The sequence below is a fragment of the Frieseomelitta varia genome, unplaced genomic scaffold, assembly GCF_011392965.1.
Source record: "Frieseomelitta varia isolate USP_RPSP 00005682 unplaced genomic scaffold, Fvar_1.2 scaffold_818, whole genome shotgun sequence".
In the NCBI taxonomy this organism is placed as follows: Eukaryota; Metazoa; Arthropoda; class Insecta; order Hymenoptera; family Apidae; genus Frieseomelitta; species Frieseomelitta varia.
Window position 1 is genome coordinate 71,649 of NW_025110610.1, and position 14,321 is coordinate 85,969.

The following is a 14,321-nucleotide window of genomic DNA, read 5'->3' on the forward strand; positions in this document are numbered from 1 at the left end:
TTAAAACATTATGGTTTACAAAACGTTCACGATTTATTAAAAAATTTGATACTGAGACACTCTGATGATAAAATGGTTCCAATAATCGACATTGTACTAATCTAATCTATTTTGAAACAATAATAAAAGAGATACTACGTTAAATTGAAAAAAAAAAACCTCCTTGTACTAAGCAACTTTCATTTACCTATAATACATATATACGCATTCTAAAAGCTTGTTTACGATTAGGTTACAAATTGAGTTACATTCGTACGATTTTTAAAAAGCATTCCCATAAAATATACTTCTCACATAATTATTGAGAACATCATTCATGTATGACATATTCCGTAATGAATCAAAATAATGTTTTTTCCGTGACTCGCTCGATAAAGATGAAAGATAACATGCACGTACGATATTAGCACATAAAGTTAACAACCTTATAAATCTTCTAATATGTTTATGCTATCCATAAACGTGAACATATAGTATTATTCTCATATATATTGTTGCTCTCAAATGGCGCTATAAACTACGCTATAACTCTAGAAAATATAAAAAATTTTTTCTTGTTCTCTTTTCCTTACTATCTATTTGTTTTTAGAAGTAGATAACATTCGCTTTGGTTTGGACAAAACTACTCTTTTTTTTTATGTTATAGCATTTTTCGAATTCAAATATTTTGAATTTTAATTTTAAAGTTAATTTCAAATTTTTTATTCAAAATTATTATTCCATTTAATTTTATTTCAATTTCAATTTTAACTTTAAACTTAAAGATTTATAAAATATTCGAGACTGTTTGAAATCGCACACATTGTCAATATTTTAGATTTGCTTTAATTATTAATTAAGATTCATGTAAAATATTTTTTGAGGTGTTTGAAATCGCACACATTGTCAATATTTTAGATTTGGTTTGATTTCAACTGGCAAATTATTAATTAATATTTATAAAATATTCTAGACTTTTCTTTTTCTGTTTAAAGTGTTTGAAATCGCACATATTGTCAATATTTTAAATTTGGTTTGATTTCAACTGACAAATTATTAATTAAGATTCGTAAAATACCCTAGACTTTTCTTTTTCTGTTTGAAGTGTTTGAAATCGCACACATGTATAACTATAATTGACTGCATTTAGAAAACTGTTTTGTGTTCGTCACAGTCACTTCTCCCGGAAGAGATTTTTATATTAATCAACGCAATATCTGTACCCGAATTCGTTTCACTAGAAGCTCGCTATAGTTCCGCTAATATTGTAGGGCTCAGCCACTCTCAGAATCAGAGATAGTGAACGTTAATTACTTTCGTAATTAGCAACTGCTGGCGAAGGAAGGTGGTGAAGCTTCCTCGCGAAAGAACGAATAAATCTAATAATATCAGGAATTCCCTCGTCAGCCATGTTCCCGTTTCGCGTTAATGATTTGATTCTAATCGTGGAATTTTATTACGACATTGCCCGGCTTAGAGGGATGTTGTTTATTACGTCCCTTCATAATTCACTTATCTCGCACATATATCACGCGCGAGTCGTTAAACGTCGACGTATCTGGATTTTTGTTTGGATTACGCAGCAATCTCGAGCTAAGATCTAAGAAACAAAATTGATCCTTTTGGATAGGAACTCGCGTTACTTGCGATAAAACTGGAATTGAAATTTTTATGCGATTTTACTGGATTAGATATATCCCGGTTCGTTAATAACTTGAGAATGTTGATTATAGAAATGTGAGTTGCATGAGACTATATTTCAAGCGGAGAGAAGGGTATGGTACTCATTATTATAAGTGATCAGCGCACAAAACACACATTTTACAGCAAAGTACTCGGAAGAAAGAAGGAAATGTTAGGTATTTGTCAAAACGAAGGTATTTTCATTTTATCGAGAGCGTTTCTATGCTTCGAAGAAGTTGAATTTTATCTAATTTAAATTTATTCTTTGATTCTTAATTTAAATGTAAATTATTTCGAAATGAATAATTTTCACACTTTCGTCTTCTGCAGACGCATAGTGTACTTTCCTTTGACAGTGAGTAACATTTTCATCGTAAGAGATACTGTACCGAATGAAATGTTGTCAAATGACTATTTTCTACTTTTTGAATCATAATCTGTTCACTGATTAAATACGTAACATTTGAATAAAATAGATTTTTCTGTTTTGCTAGAAGAAATTTCATTTCAAGCGAAATTAGTAATCTATCTTTTATTTTTATTAAATAAAAATATTTTATTTTATTTTTATTTATTTTTTTACTAATCAATCTTTTTTTTCATATTAATTTGCATATATTCTTTATTAAAAAGTACATTTAAACCATTATTCACAAATTTTGTAGAAATCCTTTAAATCCTTTAAATCGCAAACATTGACAAAATTACGATATGTCTTTCCAAATTCGCATTACTTCGAGTAAAAAGGAGGATTTCCTGTTTACATCACGAAGAGAACGAAATTGCTCGACCGACCTAATAACGAAAAAATTTTTTCTAAATTACAAACTTTAATTGAAAACTCTTATCGTCATCTTTCCACGTGTACCTCAGTTGTCTCGACAGTATTTCAACGTTAGGGCCAGCCGATTTAAAAAAGAATGGAACGGAAAAAGAAGACACGGAAGAAAAGAAGAATATTACGAACGTACGAACCATTCATAGTAGCAATCCCATGGAAAATCCCGACTGTTTGGGTTGCAGCGCGATTCGCGAAAGTTTCCGATGCAACGCGTGCTACAATAAAATCCATTTTTTTGCGACAATTTCGCGCTGGAATACTCGCGGCAATATTTTTATTGCTTTCTACCGTTAACGGTGGTAGCAACGTTCGAACTATAGAACGCATGCATGGCGCCATTGCCAATAATAACAGGATCTTTATTGACGACTGATTGCGAGAGAGCAGTGTCGCAATTGTCCACTGTACGAGGCACGGTTAATTTTCCTTCGTAGCCGGAAATTCGGTGCCATTGACGCGGCCATATAGCACGTGATCTTCCACGCTCGACACGCCATCGCGATTTATGCCACGTGAAAATACGCGGCACGTTTCTCGCGGATGAATCTATTCGCTTGGGATTAACGGAGATTTATTCGGTAGTTTCGTTACGTTTCGTTCGTGTTTAATTTCAAGCTGGAAACTTAACCTCTTGCGCTGGAATGACGTGCCACGCACGTCGAGAATTTTTCTGTCCCAATTTGTAACATTTTCTCAGTTTAGTTTTAAGTGTATTTAAATGTGACCCAGGTAAAACAAATGATGAGTTTATTACTTCTTAATAATCTCTATCCAGTGATAGAAATGCCGACGAGTTCTAAAGAAAAAGTAAGCGACGAATTATTGTATACGGTTTGNATCACTCGTTATGGTCCGCAATTAGCTGCAAACGCAAATGATCAACCTTTTGCGCTAGAATGACGTGCCACGCATGTCGAGAATTTTTTTTGCCCCAAATTGCAACATTTTCTCAGTTTTAAATATTTAATATTTAAATGTATAAATATTTAATATTTAATTATATATTTAAATGTAACCCAGGCAAAACAAATGATGAGTTTATTACTTCTTAATAATCTCTATCCAGTGATAGAAATGCCGACGAGTTCTAAAGAAAAAGTAAGCGACGAATTATTGTATACGGTTTGGTCACTCGTTATGGTCCGCAATTAGTTGCAAACGCAAATGGTCAACCTTTTGCGCTAGAATGACGTGCCACGCATGTCGAGAATTTTTTTTGCCCCAAATTGCAACATTTTCTCAGTTTTAAATATTTAATATTTAAATGTTTAAATATTTAATATTTAATTATATATTTAAATGTAACCCAGGCAAAAATGGTTTATTACTTCTTAATCATTTCTATCCAGTGATATCGTACCGACGAGTTCAAAAGAAAAATAAGGCGACGAATTATTGTATACGGTTTGGTCACTCGTTATGGTCCGCAATTAATTGCCAGCGGAAGAGGTTAAACCATTTTTAAATGGACTACGGTTAAACGAACCCGACGATTTAATATCAGGTTGTCAGGTAAAATTGAAGGAATTAGGCCATCTTGATTGCGTAGAATAAATAATGATTTTTTTCGTTGTTTTCTTTTACACGATATTAATGAATAATTCATAGTTAGCAATTTTTACTTCGTTAGATCGAAGTTTGAAATTTTATGAGAAAATGCAGTTGGATTCGTTATTTATGGTTTTGATTCATAGTCTGTTTGTAATAAAATTGTTAAAATGTTTGATCGACAGTCTTCTAGTTTCTAATCAGCTCTTTTATTCACGTTTGTGTAATTGTATGTAAGAATTTAATAGTATGGGTTATACTAGATGGAAATTTAAAAAAAAAAATAGATTTTAAATAGAATACGTACTCAGTTATATTCATAATAAAATTATGTATCTCAGTGGAATAGAATATTGGAGTTCAGATATTTTTTACAAAGTTATAATGTATAGCGAGTGACTTGTGGATTTTTATGCAAATTCAATATTTTGGAGAATATAATTAAAAAACAAATAAATAAAACTTCGATTGAACATTGTTTTATGTATCAAATATACTTTGGATATTATATATTTCTTTGTATCATGTGCATTCTGTGTAATTTTTGCATTTTAAAATTTTCTATAAATGTACCAAAATTCATAGTTTAATAATGAATATATACTATTAATTTTTATTGTGATTGATTCATGCATGTCTTTTTTTTTATTATTCTTTCGTTGATAGTAATTGATATATTTAACTCTAAAAGTTGTTTTCTAAACAATATAAATAAACAAAAAAATATTAGTAATTAAATACACTCATTCTTCTCACAAGGATTAAATCAAAATATTAGTAATTAAATACACTCATTCTTCTCACAAGGATTAAATCAAAATTTTCATCATTCTTGGTTCATGTCAATGATATGTACAAATTCAAATTAATTCTCATGCAAAAATATATTTTTCTACTTCAGAAACTATTAAACCATTGAGATTGTCGATAGTCATATTGAGTCAATAAAGTATTCATTACAATTGATATCGTTGGTAATGTTAGATATTCAGAAACTGAATTAGTCTTATATTTGCATGCGAAAAACACTTTATAACTTTCTCCTAAGCGATATAATAATTTATAAATACCGCTTTTATAAAAATCTATTATTTGATTGTAAAAAAATCCTGATGCTTCTTTTAGATTACTTTTGTTATTGAATTGCTTATTCCTTATATGGTTATCTGGACTCAGAAACAAGTGAAAATCTATTGGTGAGAGATTTAGCGAATATGGTCGATGCCACTACTTTGCCATGAATTATCTTTGCCTTTCGTTGTCGTTCGTTATCTTGGAGAAACAAAATCTTTTTTCTGGTTGTTGCCTTCGTAATTTTTCCTGAATTCTCTCTAACTTATTACAACAGATGCTAGCAGTAATAGTTTTTCCATTTCTAAAAACTCGTTGTCAATCAAAAACATTTCTAAAATTGTGATCAGCGAAAATCGGCAAGAACTGGGTATCTAATGTATTTTCCATTTTATTGAAATACGATTCTTCCTATTAGTTTTTTAATAAAAAATTTATTATTTAAAATTTTATTTTACGATTTATCGTACATACTATGGTCGTTCACTCGAGAATGATACAGGATAAAAAAAAGGTGAGATCCTGTCTCGAGTATGAAATCGTGATTTTCGATCCTTGTGCATTCCAAAGATGAGATTTTCCTCGTCCTTGAAGGGCGTGGAAATTCCACTGAGGAATAGCCGTCATAACTTCAGGTATTCAGGAACTTGTAGGTATTCGAGTTATCAACATCTATAGGTTTCTGCGTAGATTTGTGATATACTATAATATATTACTATTGTATGTTATTATTGTAGGTGTCAATTTTTATAGCAAGAGGAGTTTCATAGAAATTTGTTTTAATGAAATAAAGAAAAAAATAGGATTGTTTCAGTGGTTAAATTAATCTACAATAAAAATGTAAAATAATGTAACAAAAATGCGAAAACTAAGAAATAGATTAGTAATATCTGTCGAAGAGAAACTGAATGTGACAATATAAGATCTTCACTTCTTTTAATTTTTCAACATGGGTTAAAAAATATCCTCTTATGTACGTACAGTAGATTCTTTCTTTTTTCGTTTTTTAATCCACTCTTATTACTACACATGCTACAATGTTTCTGCATTTTACCAAATCCTTGGAAATTTAATTCCTCGAGTTCACAATATACTGATGTGTCTGATGCTTCTATTTTTAAGGATTTAAAAAATTTCATTAACGTTTCCCTTCATTGAAGTTGGAAGTCGAGGTCAAGAAACCTCTTTATGGCTGCGAAGTCTCACGTTTACAAGTGAGATGAGTTGTTAAACACTAGTTTCTATACGTTTAATAGTAGCAACGTGTCATAAACGCGTACCTCAATATAATGGACATGAAATATTCTCCCCTGAGTCTGATTCGCTTTATTGACTTTTGATACAACTCAGTGAATTATGGTAGATGAATTATCTAAGGTGTAAGACCTGTAAGACTAATTTGTCAAATTCGCTGATTATCGTCTGATTTATCTTTATTGAATATTGATTATTGCAATATTAAATAAATTTAAATATTAATAAATATAATATAAATATAATTAAATAAATATAGATTTTAAATATAAATATAATATAAGTATAATTAAATAAATATAGATTTTAAATATAAATATAATTAAATAAATATAAATATTAATAAATATAATATAAATATAATTAAATAAATATAATTAAGTAAATATAATATAAATATAATTAAATAAATATAAATATACACATATATACAATTTTTGTGTTTGTAAAGTAACAGCACAGATTTCGAGATCAGAATAATTTTTTTAAAAACTATTTTTTTATTCATAGTACGAAGACTATTCATAGTATGTTGATAAATAGTATCCTGAGGAATAGAATCATAAAATCAGAGAATTATAATTGTAATTGGCATAGAAAAGAATTGTGGAATACTGGTTGACATAGTTCCAGTTGAAGCTTTTTTCTGTCGCTTTCACCGGTAGAATGAAACTTACCTTATAAATCAGTTTTTTTCAAATTTAATTTGTCTCATACGTCACCCACTTTTTCAACTTAATTTATCCCTTCGTTTGTTGTCAGATGGACAAAAAGATAAGAAATGAAAACATTGGAAACGATGAGAAGATAAATAGTTAAGCTTGCAAATTCTGTTATTAACAGAAACAGTTATTAAAGACATAGACTAAATTTCTATTCAGTTGTGTGTGGCCTACTTTCGAGTATTGAATTTTATAAATTTCAATTTTATATTATTTTATCGTGATCTTACACGTTTTATATACATTTTATAAGAAAAATTGACAAAAAGGACGAACGAAGTATAATAAAACAATCTGAAGTAATCGATATTATCTGACTCTTTACTAAATGATCGATAATTTGTGACATTTTACTACAAGAAGTTATGTCACATATTTAATAGGTTGTTGTAACATTTGTCTCAACAAACATTGTCATATTAAGAATAAAAAAAAATTTTAACTTTTAATCTCTGCTATTATTGTACCAACGCAAGAAATATTTATAGCAAATAATGTTTCCCTTCACACTAATCAACTTTTGTCAGAACATGAAGTTCTTGTAAAATATTCCACTGTTCTCGCTTGAATGCAGCATCTTGGATATAAATATAGATGTAATATAAATAAATAGACGTTTAACATGAAATTTAAATATTGCCTATATGTGACTTTCGGAATTCTGTTACGTAATAATAGTCGCAATTATCTACGGAAATATGTTTCATTTGAGCTGATACAGCAGTGCAAAGGCATCGTGAGAATTTCAATGCACGCGTTACGTGCATGCTCGCGAATTTTAATTATTTTGGTTTAGCGAATACGCGGAGGTGTTTATTCCCGCGTCTAGAAACGAACTGGTATTAGAGGTAATTAAATATGGATTATATCTGACGCACGTTCGAGCGCTCATTCGTTCGCGCTAATTGGACCAGAAAGAAGACAGTTATCGCACGATGGAAGAGGACAATATTTCACGATAACAAAGCGGCGGAAATGGCGTGCTAGAAGCGAATGGTTAATACGATGGTCCTTAATCTTTTTCGTTATAACAATATTTGTTGGTTCAACTAGACACCAAATATTGTTATTGTTAACTTATGGAATATAAAAGATAGTGTCGTGGATTGCTGATTTTTATGTGTTTAAAGGAAACAAGAATGCATACAGTATGTAAAAAAGAGAAATGATTAAAAAATTAAATTTAAGAAATATACAAAATTATTATTAATCATTAGATATTACATTTTTAAAAAAATGTATAAAATATTCAAAGTTCATTCTGAAATATGCTTTCGTTTTGTTTGAATTTTGTAACATGTGTTCGTGAATTATACTTTTATTCTAAAATCTGCTACGCTTTTGTATAGCGAGTCCAGAATCATGTCACAGTCATTAGAATACTTATATAAATTTATTAGATAAATTACAGAAATATTGTTGAAATGTTACTGCAGAAATAAAACATTTTGTTAAAACATTATTATTAACATATTACTCAAATGACAATCTTCTTTAGATGAAGATGAATAAAAATTCGTATTAACCAAGGCACGTATGTACATACAAGTATTATATACATCAGCATTTTGCAATTTTTTGATTAAGTATCAAGTAAGAAATAGTTTATTATTTTAAATTATTATTTTTTATTTTATCCCATAAAATAAAAAATAATAATTTTAGGATATATATATATATATATTTTATTATATATATACATATCCTAAAAAAATATAGATATACAAAATAAAAAATAAAATAAGAAGTATTTAAAATGAATAGTTTATTATTTCAAATTATTATTTTTTATTTTGTTCCATAAAATAAAAAATAACAATTTTAGGATATACATTCCCTAAAATATATAGATATAAAAAGTAAAAAATAAAATAAAAAGTAAAGATAGAATAAGATAAAATAATGAATATAGATATACAAAATAACACAATCTCTTTTATTAAACTAAAAAAAATTCAAATTTTGACTTATTCATGTTTTGGATGCATGATTTACGCGGAATTGACGCGAAGGAAGTTGAAGAAAGCACGTGAAGGAAGTTGAAGAAAATTTAACAGATTAAAGTAATTATTGTCAAAGCACTATTTAATGTTTAAGAAGATGAATTTCCTAAAAGCTGGTTAAAAATCAATTTTTTTTCCTTTATTAAATCACAAATATCCAGATTTTGATCCATTTGTACGTTTTCACTAATTGCATTTTATAGACAGCGAAAGATAAATATCTATAAATCGGTCGCCGAGTGACTCATGTTTAAATATTGATTATATTTCCTCTGTTTTTCTTTCCTCTTTCATTCTCGACTGTACACCGGAGTTGTTTCCACGTTTTCTCGTTAAATCGTAAGACGCAACAAGTGCTGGACGGATTATGTCTTGAGGCAAACAAATGAGATCACTGTGCCAGGATAATTCTTCGTCCGGCTAATTAATTAACTCGGGAATTGGTTCATGCAAGTGGCGCCGTTGCCCGGTCCCGCGATCCCATGGGGTTTGCCTTCCCAATTCGAATCGAGTGTACGTTGAACGTGCACGATTGTCCGTTGGATTAATTGCGGCTTTATCCCACCGCGAGATCCTTTTTCCGATTTGTCGAATGGCGCGGATTTAAAACGCGTTTCCAGCTTACTCGCGCCCGTATAAACGATTTTAAAAAAACACGCTCGCGTGAAATTTATTTACGTGTATGTTTCTGATTTAATTTCCTCTATTTTCTCAGCGAAGAGAAAAGATTTATTGTTGGAGACAGTGTAAACTGTTATAACGCAGAACAAAATTTGAAACTATATTCTTTGCGTCGTCAATTAATCCCACTACGTTTTGTTTCGTTTTCGGATTAAATTTTTAGTTGAAATACAATACTCGAAGGACATTAATTATCGTTAAATGTGCTCTTGCAGAAAAAAGTCGTAAATCGTTCGGCAAACGATGACAGAGAGAAAAATCGCATGATTTTTACTAGAAGAAAATGTTAAATTAACAAAATGTTTTAAAAAATTAAGCGAGCCGTGTTTATTTCAAAAAAATATAAAAATGACTCTGTGTGTAACAAAAAATATTATTTATTTGAGATTTAAAAAACTGATTTGATTATTACTGTGTGAGTTGTTTATTATAATACAAATACTGTGTAACAGTTGTGAAATTTTCAATACTGTCTAGACAAACATACAGATAATGATGCATAATATAAATCTCATTGGGACACACGTGTCCGAAATATGTATTATATAAAATATATTACATAAAAAATGTATAAAAAGTATAATAATATTATATATATTATTATATTTATATTTTTATATTAGTATAAATATAATATATATGTATATATAAAAATAATTTTAAATTAAATATAAATATAAAATTTTATATTAATATAAAAATAATATATATATTATTATATTAATATTTTTATATAATAATATATTATATAAAAAAAATAGAAATTATCTTCGAAAATATATTATAAAAGAAAAATTTAACTGCGTTTATCCAACAAATCTCTTGAAATACAACAAAATTTGTTTAAAACATTTTTTGATACAACCAATAGTTTTGAACGACTGACCATGTTTACGTACTATTGAAATTAGATTCAAACTTTTTGAAGATCCATTTTTACGTTCGAGCTTACTGCCATGTCTTAAGAGCTTACGGCAAGTTGTTTATTAAAATGATCGTTCATTGTGTATGTGTAAACGCGTTTTCCATTAAAGACGGTCGTCAGCGCTTACCTAGTTGACAGAAACTTATCCTCACGATTAAGCAGAGATCTGAGCTATCTGATGAATAGTATAGCAAGACGTGAAATTTAAAGAGTGTAGTCATGTGTCTGTTAAGAAATTTCAATAAATCCATTAGCATATTTTGGATGGAACACACACGTTCTTCATTTTCACTTCAGTTCAGTGCTCAAAATGATAATCCATCAGTGCCAAATCTGGGGAATGAGATTCATCATAATTTCTCAGTCAAATTTTTACGCTTGCAGATTGTTTGAAACTTCTTTGCTTTGGAAAACTCTTCCCTAAATACATTTTTAGATATAATCACTTGTATTATAGTTATTTCTTTCAAAAAGCGAAGAACTAAGGATCTCTTTTTGATTTTCCATCACCAAAAGTGTTTGTCAAGAAGAAAAAATGAATTCAGTATGATACATTCAGTATAATTCAGTATAATAACATAGTATAAGCACTATCACTTTTCATCAACAATCAGTGATCAAAAACAGAAAAAGTCCTTGAACCAATTTTACTCATCACACAATTCAATAAGTATACAATAATAATAAGCATACTTCTGTATAATTATTAGAGTTTGTTCTCTAGATATTTCACGCCGTGTGAAACAATGGGAACAGTAAATACAAAATTTATCTTCCAATTCATGTAAAAGTGTAAACGTAAAAACGTACGATAGACGTGTTGAAAGTTCACTAACTTCACCAACTGAAACTCACGCTGAAAGTGAAGTTGCAGTCGGCGAGTTGGGCGCTTATCTCCTTACTCGCGTAGTTTGGTTTATGCAACGCTTTAAGAAATTTCGTTGCGATGCATTTGAAGCGGATTAAAGATTACGAGGCCATTTAAGAAATTTTGCCCCACGTGAAGTTTACTTGGAGTTCCGGTTTAACGCATCGTAAGCGGATTAGAACCTCGGACTGTATTCAGCAATTAAATAACATTGACGTTAGATGCTGTTGGTGACAAGTTTGTCCAACTGGTTAGTTACTTGTCGTTTTTGTTACTGGAGTTGCGGGAGTTGAATTTTTATCAATCAATAAAAATTTCTCATTTCATCGATACGTTAATTGAATGTTTAGCATCAGTAAAAATTGTGATAAAATTATTATAAATGTTAAATATTTGTCATTAATCGTTGATGGAAAATATTAACTGACCACTATGAATTGTTATTGTAGAATTATAATTATTTCAACTTGTCAAAATTTATTGAAGTTTAATTGAAGTATAATAATAATAAAATATAATATTAACTATCTTTTCAATTCTTCAAAGCTGATCCTATTTCTGTTAATAAATTTTTTAAATCTGAGGAATGAATGAAAGAATTTCTATTTCATTGATTGGTTGATTGGATGCTTAGCATCAATAAAAATTGTGATAAAATGTTAATTATTTATCATTAATCGTTGATGGAAAATATTAACTGATTACTATGAATCGTTATTGGAGAATTATATAATTATTTCAACTTGTCAAAATTTATTGAAGTTTGATTGAAGTATAATAATAATAAAATATAATATTAACTATCTTTTCAATTCTTCAAAGCCTATTTCTGTTATTGTTAACAAATTTTTTAAATTTGAGAAACGAATGAAAAAAATTCTCATTTCATTGATTGGCAGCATCAATAAAAATTGTGACCAAATTATTATAAATGTTAATTATTTATCATTAATCGTTGATGAAAAATATTAACTGATCACTATGATCACTATGAATCGTTGGAATTAGAGAATTATTTCAACTTGCCAAAATTTATTGAAGATTAATTGAAGCATAATAATAATAAAATATAATATTAATTAAAGTCTTTTGAATTCTTCAAAGCTGATCCTATTCCTGTTATTGTTAACAAATTTCTTAAATTTGAGAAACGAATGAAAAAATTTCTCATATTACATATGGATATATACAATGAGATATTCTGCAATTTATTATTTTATAATTCGTTCTGGAACTTTGTTCGTTATAACATTCATTTGTTATAATAAATATATGATTCATTCATTCTGTTAATATGAAAAATGTGAAATGTGAACATGCAGTTATACGTAGATATTATAAATTAAATTTACTAATTTAATTTAATAATTATTAATTTATTAATTGAATTTTATTTGAATTTTATCTATTGCAAGACGTACGAAAATTTATAAATTTTCAAATTATATTTCGTCGTGTAATATGATAATATTATATTTGTTCGATGTATGTAAGTATTTAATGAGAAACGCTGTAGCTGTATTCGTTGTATTGTTCATTCTAGGATAAAATTCATTGTAAGAGATATTTATAGAATACAGTGTCACATGATTCAAGAAGAGCAACATAATTCTTTTTTGTTAGCGAAATTACGAAGTAAATTTTTGATAAGCGAGTAAAATTTTTATAATTGTTCAAGCACTGTGTCTGCAGTATTTTTACGATAACTACACTGAGGATATTTATAGATGTAAAATATACAGAGAAATTTATGTTCACAAAATATGTAAATATGCGAGTATACTCGTGAAATATATAGAATTTGTAAGTAATACGTCATTCAATGGTATTTGGAAATTCAACAGTTCGTTTATAATTGACATTACAGTAAATCATTATATTCTTATTATAAATTATATAAATTATTATTACATGTTATTATATAATAAATATAGTATTTATAAATAAATATTTAAATATATATTGTATATATTATAAAAGTAAAAATTAAAAATAATAATAATGATACTAATAGTAATAAAATTACTTTATTATTATATATTAATAATAATATAATAAAAATTAAAAATAATAATAATGGCACTAATAGTAATAAAATTACATTATTATTATATATTAATAATAAAAATTATATAATAAAAATTGGGAATAATAATAATGATACTAATAGTAATAAAATTACATTATTATTATATATTAATAATAATATTAATAATAATATTACATTATTATAATATATTAATAATAAAAACTAAAAATAATAATAATGATACTAATAGTAATAAAATTACTTTATTATTACATATTAATAATAATATAATAAAAATAATAATAATGACACTAATAGCAATAAAATTACTTTATTATTATATATTAATAATAAAAATTATATAATAAAAATTGAAAATAATAATGATACTAATAGTAATAAAATTACATTATTATATATTAATAATAATATAATAAAAACTAAAAATAATAATAGTGATACTAATAGTAATAAAATTACATTATTATTATATATTAATAATAATATAATAAAAATTAAAAATAATAATAATGACACCAATAATAATAAAATTACATTATTATTATATATTATTAATAATAATACAATAAAAACTAAAAATGACAATTACACTAATAGTAACAAAAATCGAATCTCTGTATTAAAAATAATAACGATAATAAAAATTATAAAAAACCAGTTTGGGAAAAGACTCGAAATTCACCTTGTTCTAATTAC

At 27.5% G+C, this 14,321-nt stretch overlaps 1 protein-coding gene across 1 annotated transcript in view; it reads left to right on the plus strand.

The window, feature by feature from the left end:
- Positions 1-14,321, plus strand: part of LOC122536284 — a gene marked incomplete at both ends in the record, with an annotated part of 143,282 nt that overhangs the window by 65,896 nt on the left and 63,065 nt on the right. The gene's annotated exons all lie outside the window — the stretch shown is intronic.